The sequence below is a fragment of the Sinohyriopsis cumingii genome, chromosome 18, assembly GCF_028554795.1.
Source record: "Sinohyriopsis cumingii isolate HCF-2022 chromosome 18, ASM2855479v2, whole genome shotgun sequence".
Lineage (NCBI taxonomy): Eukaryota > Metazoa > Mollusca > Bivalvia > Unionida > Unionidae > Sinohyriopsis > Sinohyriopsis cumingii.
In genome coordinates, this window is record NC_142978.1 from 36,965,762 (window position 1) to 36,972,301 (window position 6,540).

At 34.9% G+C, this 6,540-nt stretch overlaps 1 long non-coding RNA gene across 1 annotated transcript; it reads right to left on the reverse strand.

Annotated features, from left to right (window-relative positions):
- Positions 1-386: 386 nt before the first annotated feature.
- On the reverse strand, positions 387-5,900 carry LOC149776409 (uncharacterized). Its single transcript, XR_016416208.1, has 3 exons — positions 5,819-5,900; positions 3,315-3,398; positions 387-479 (listed from the first exon to the last, which is right to left on the reverse strand). It is a non-coding gene; the product is annotated as an uncharacterized LOC149776409 (long non-coding RNA).
- Between the last annotated feature and the right edge of the window lie 640 nt (positions 5,901-6,540).

The window sequence follows — 6,540 nt, forward strand, 5'->3', positions numbered from 1 at the left end:
CGACCTAACAACCAGGAGTTTTCAAACAGCTACCAGTCGTTATAACGGATCCTCAACCGGCTTACAGCCGTCGTTGTACCTAAGGGGCCGCAACCGGCTCCACAACCACGCTAACCTGTGTTGAAGCAAACACTCCTTTTGCGTCTACTCTTTTCTTGTAACATATATGTGCAACACAAACATTTATATAATACCTCTATTTACATCAAATTTAAATATATGCACATTCAGTCTAGCAAACATTCTTTAGTTTAATCGAGTGTTACTTGTCGAATTAATATTTATCCGAGTGATAAAGTATGTTCACGTTATGGATAAATAATGTGGTAGTAGAAACAACTATAATGGACATTTGTTTTATCTGAATTTCTGCAGAAATTTCTGGTCGGCCTTTTACCGTAAAATTTATGGAATCTTACAAACTTCTGTCCAGGAAATGGTCGGCAAGGACCAATGAAATAAGAAGAGCCGTGGAATGCCTGCAATAGAAAACTGAATTTAAAACAATGCTAAAATAGGCATTAATATATACCACTTTCCTGTTTTTCCATTTTGACGTGAAGGACTTGAAATAACATAAACAAGTATTAATATATTATCTTGGCTCTTGCATGATCGCAAAGCGCTTTTGCATAAGGCGTCATTTTCCCCGCTGACCCAACAACATAGTTCTGACGAAAATGTCGTGAGAAGTACACTATCTGTGACATGGAATGATATAGGTTGTATGCTTTTCTTTCAGTCAAACTCTGTTCTATCTTATTCCGTCTGTATTTCTGCCTCATTGACTTGATATTACCAATCAGTTGTTATGATATATATTCTACAGTCTATCTCTTTGCTGGTTTTTATAACTTTTTGACTTCCTGCCTCTCACACTGACGTTTTGTCCCTTGTGTCTGATAGGTAGTTCTTAATATGTTTGAACAAGGTTCTTGCGAACAATGGCTTTGGCAATTACAAACTAATTTGCACACTCTGTCCCGTAAACCTTGTTACAACTATAGTGTGTTCGGCCATTTTAAACTGATTGATACTGCTTATTTGATCAGGACACACAAAAATATATGAGTAAATCAATATACTGTTTTATGAGTACAAATTCTACACTATCAAATTAAGCAGTATTCCTTTTGATTCTCAGTAGATAAGGTGATACAATCCTAGAGTGTGGAAGATCACTTTAATTTTCAAAAACAGTATTGCAATTTTGCATAGTATGTTCTAACTTCGATTAGATTAAAGACTTTAGCTGAGACTGCGTGATACATAAATAAGAATAATGTAAATAGAAATACTTCTATAAGATAAAACCGTCAACATTAATATCATTGCCCAATTATATATTTAATCGCATGTCTGCCACGATTCTTATCACTTCAACCGAAACACTGCTTTCTGATATATGGTCTCTTTTGAGACATTTATCCACCAATCTTCTTGCCGACCATTCTTTAGTCGATTGGTGGTTATTCCCGAGGTTTTGCTGGGTTCTTCCTCTAGAAGATTACTGGACGTCACGTATAGCCTATAGTGTGCTGAACAATGGCGTTAAAACAGCAAAGCCTAAAGCCAAAACATCTATATATCACACATTTTGCCCTAATATGCCTCCCATGACAATGTTAAGGTGTTACAAATGTTTAAGAGAGGGCGATTTAAATGAAGCAATAGACTTTGTATTTTAAGGATTGTGCCCTGATTTACATTAACATTACTCTGTGCTAGGTGGCTTTGCTGACATACCGTTAAACTCAACGTTATTTATCTATATATCTGTATATTTTTCTTTGTTGTTTATCTGTAAATCTATCGATATATTGTTTCGATCGTGACATTTTTATATTGAAAAATGTAAACACGGCATGAAGAAGTCCATTGCAAACCTTGGCTCACATTATCATTAATCACTAACATCTGATTAACTCGTGTACTTCGTCTTGGATTTTCCACTGGAAGGAATGTTAACGTAATCTCTCCATCAAAACTTGATTTGACAACATTTCCAACAAAACCGAGTACAAATTGTTTTTTGATGTGATGTGACCTGATTTGGATTATTAACGTAGCTTAAACAATTTTTCAGTCATATCACTACGATGTCTGCAATATTGCAGTTTATAGTGATGTCTAGCACTGGTGTCAGGGCCCTGAGAGGCCGAGTGATCTAAAGCGCTCACCGTTACGGATCACTGCCATCTCACCTCTGTCTGCATGGGTTCGAGTCTCGGGTTAGGCCTATGTGGGTATATTAGAAAGCTTGCCAGTAGCTTCTCGCGGGTCGGTGGTTCTTTCCGGGGTTTTCCCGGGTTCTTCCTCCCCCATTAATACTGGCCGCCATGTATAGCCTATCTTGTGCTAAAAAATGGCGTTAAACCCCACCACAACAACAACAGCACTTGTGTCCCACCCAGTCACATTATCCTGACACCAGGCCGACCAGTCCTAGCACTAACCTCTTAATGCTGAACGCCAAGCGAGGCAGCTGTTAGTACCCTTTTTGTAAGTCTTTGGCATGACTCATCCGGAGATCGAACCCACGACCTCCCGCATCCGAGTCAGACGCTCTAACCACTAGGCCACCGAAGCGGTTACAAACAATTGTTTCGTATCGTCAATAATATATGTCTGATTTCAAGACCATTTCCTTATTTGTAGTAACTCATCGCACAATTCTTATGCTATGTGTTTAGGCTTGAATAAACAGTAACAAAAGAAAAAGTGAAAACAGCAAGCTTTTAAAATTTAAAAATAATATATTTGCCTGGAAAAATACTGTATAAATGAAAAAATTAAGAACTTACAGTTTTAAGAATAAAATCCAAAACATCCAAGAATAACCCACAAATTAAGTTTAAGAAATCCTAATAATCCAAGATGGAAGGCGATGACGTATACTGTAGCTATTATTGTACTGTTGTGTCTACAGTTCTGTGTTATTCACAAACAATAATCCGGTGCTTGACTTCCCCAATAAAATTTAATGAAACGTCTTTGTCCAAGAATTCTGTATGAGCACTCATATATTTCCAAGGAAAAATAATTAATCCTTTTGAATCCAAATAATTCGAATAAACATTGAAATGAAATTCCCAAAACGACACAACAAAAGAAACACCTTTACGTCCAACGGACGAAATATCTATATAAACAAAGAATTTACAGAACTTGAAAAGCAAAGTAAATTCCCTGATGAGGGTCAACTTTCCAGAATCTTCGAGAAGTATTTAAGTCTAAAAGCACGCAATCCTAGTATGACCTTGACAAAAACCAATCGTTTTACTCTAAGAATAAGACATAAAAAAGTCGTTTACCTGTCTGAGTGCTTTCTGAATTAAAGTCGAGAACTAGGTCAACTTTAGGTATTTACAACTGAAGAGTAGAGGTCAAACTATTTTCTGAAAAAATAACAAGTTCATCGTAAACAACTACATTATTTTGACATAAAATGTAATTTAAAATAAAAATATTTTGAAGCTTACAAGCAATTAAATTAAATCGAATATAAATTAAATCAAAAATATACATAACACAATCATCACCTTTCTTAGCAAGATAGGATTTACATTAGAAACCAAGGAGCGCAAAACAATTTTAAAAATAATGTTTTGGTGCAACTAATAAATTTATAGCTATAAACATACAATGAAAAATACGTTTGCAAGGTTCGCCAGCTTGAAAATAATTCAGAATAAGAAATAAGTTACATGGAGCAACTTTTCTCGGCACCAAATTCATTTTTAACAAAACGATTCAGAAAGATGAGTATTTGTGGCTCGAGTATATCAACAAAGTTATCGTAATACTGAAATAACCAACTTAGTCATTAATCCTTCAATCCGTATATTTCACGACGTAGCTTCCTAAAATCTCTACATTAATACAATAAGTCATTAACAGGGGTAAGAATGCATTATCACGTTTGTATTATCAATGCCAATGGAGCCAAACCCAAAAGCATGGCGGCATCTTTTTATTCATATATTTTCAACCGCATTATTGAATAAAATCGTGCATTATATCGACCTGTATGGTATTCAATTTCGAATGCAAACTCTGCACAGCCATTTTGTATTTGTATACAGTATTTACAGACATCGATTTCCCCTCAGCCCTTTGATATGTATCATCATGGATTTTACTAGTTTTGGCTATATAGTGCTAATAAAAGTTCGGACCCAAAACTGTAATGGTAAAAATTACAAACACTGTAGAAAGATACACCTTTCGAAATTAATGGAAACACAGCCCTACACGATAAAAAGTGTAACCATTAGAGTTCTTCACGAAGCATAAAAAATGCAGGATGATGGTCATAGGGTAGACATCCAACAACACAGAAAACTTGTCTTCCAGGTTTTATGAGCAAATCGTGTTTCTGAAAGTTCTGGGAAATGAACGCATGCGCTTTTTCCAATTCCAAATGCACACTGTACTTAACACGAATTATACACTGACGACCATAAATCTTGTATTTGTCTACGAAGAAGCTATGTGACCAGATACTAGCTGACTCTAACCTTGAAATCGCTACTCTGATCTACAAGTACAATTGTTGCGTCAACACAATGCACAATGTCCTGTTTGCAAATTGGAAAACGAAGTAAACCTGGATACCCTGACTGAGTATTCTGCGTGATTACTGGTTGTGCATTACATTGGGTAACGAGACTGGGTATTTTTTACAAATTGATGATTGGAATGTACTACAAAATATTTGGACAATATTAGAGAAAATAAGCATCGTTAAAGATTACTTTATTAAGGAATGACCGGAAACATGTTTATTTATGTAGTAGCCGTAACAGTTCGTGCCAACACAGTGGTAATCAAGCAGAGGTAGTTCTGAGGTTTGAAGCATAGAAACTCTGCAAATATTGTCCTTTCTTTTCATTTTCACTATACAGTTATAAAACATTTGCTTTTCAGATGATTGTAAATTTAACAGATATTATTAACAAGTTTGGATTTATGTATTTGAAAAATTTAGAGTACTTTAAGTTTCCTTAGGTCATCAAATCTTGTTAAGTTAAAGTAATTGCTTTCAGGCAATCGATGAAAATTGAAATTCTTATTTATCTCAGTAACGTAATTTCGTCCGTAAACAATTCAACCCAATCATTCAATCAATTTTAAAACATGCATTCTTCATTTCATTCCCAAGAGACAAGCAAATACAAAACAAACGAGGTGCTAAATATTATAAGTCTAAAAAATAAAAATAAATCCATATGAAAACTCTTAAACTGCGTTCTGGAACATTGCTCTACTAAAATAGAATTATTCGCAGATATTTTTACAAAATAATATTACTACGATTAGGGTTAACCATTAAGACGATTCACTCAAGGCAACATCGTGTTGATATCCACAATGCTGCATCTTTTATATAACAAAAAACAAATTAAAGAATAGATATTTCCAAACTCTCAGGGGGTAAGAATACGAACAAAGAAACAACACAAAAGAAACAATTGTAGTGTTCTCTTCACAAATTAGCTTAATTGTATTATGCGTGGTATACATGATATATAGAGTATGTAAAACTTTGACCGTTTGGTTCCCTGAACCAAAACGAAAATCCAAGAGCAAAGTCGTTAGGAATAAAGAACCAGTTTAGAAGTATTACAGTAAATTTATGATATCTCCGGCAACACAAAACATTGATGACTAGGTTCCCGGTAGGCAGAAACACGGAAAATGAGTAAAATATTAAGAAGTAGAAATTAAACATAATCTAGATTTGGCACATAACAATAATGAGTGTAAATAATATTAATACACTTATTGTATACTGATCCAGTAACTTCCTATGTACCTGCATCGCGTGGAAGAATTCATTACATTTCCACTTTTTGGACGCCGTCAAACACTTAATGGGTTGTTTTTAAGCGTACACCGGATCAAATACGTTTTAACTGCGTAACATGACGTCTAACCACCCACTAATCTACTTCTGCAAATCAGAGAGCATGGCTTAATTATGGTAATTGCCTGCTACACTTCCTTCCTCCAGGAAGTAGATTTTGCCCTACTCCTCGAAGGCAATCCCAAACTCTGTACCATTAGACTGTCTTGCACGAGAACAATAACTGCTCACAGCATAATCGACGTGAACAGTTGCAACTGAATTGAATTCCTGTTAAACGCTGGCTACTGATCAACAATAACGGGAAACAATTTTATAATTTAAATCAAGTCTTTCTCTTGAAAAATATCTGAATGATTTACCTCTGTTACGATTCTTTGGTCATAAACTGAGAATCAAACAAGATCGAAAAGCCACAAGTTATGTAAAATTCAACAAATAATTTATTTTCCTTGAATGTGAAACTTTAAAAAGACGTTACAGTATTGTGAATTGAATCGCAAATAGTCCTAAAGGTTTTAATACAAATCAAAATATACGATGTTCCAATCAATTCCAGTGATGTTCGAAATTAATTACAATATTGAAAGTGCAGATGAGAATGTCGTTTCGAATGTGCTAATGTGTCACTGGCCTGGAATGTTTTTATTTGTTAAACGTCTGTTGTTGTA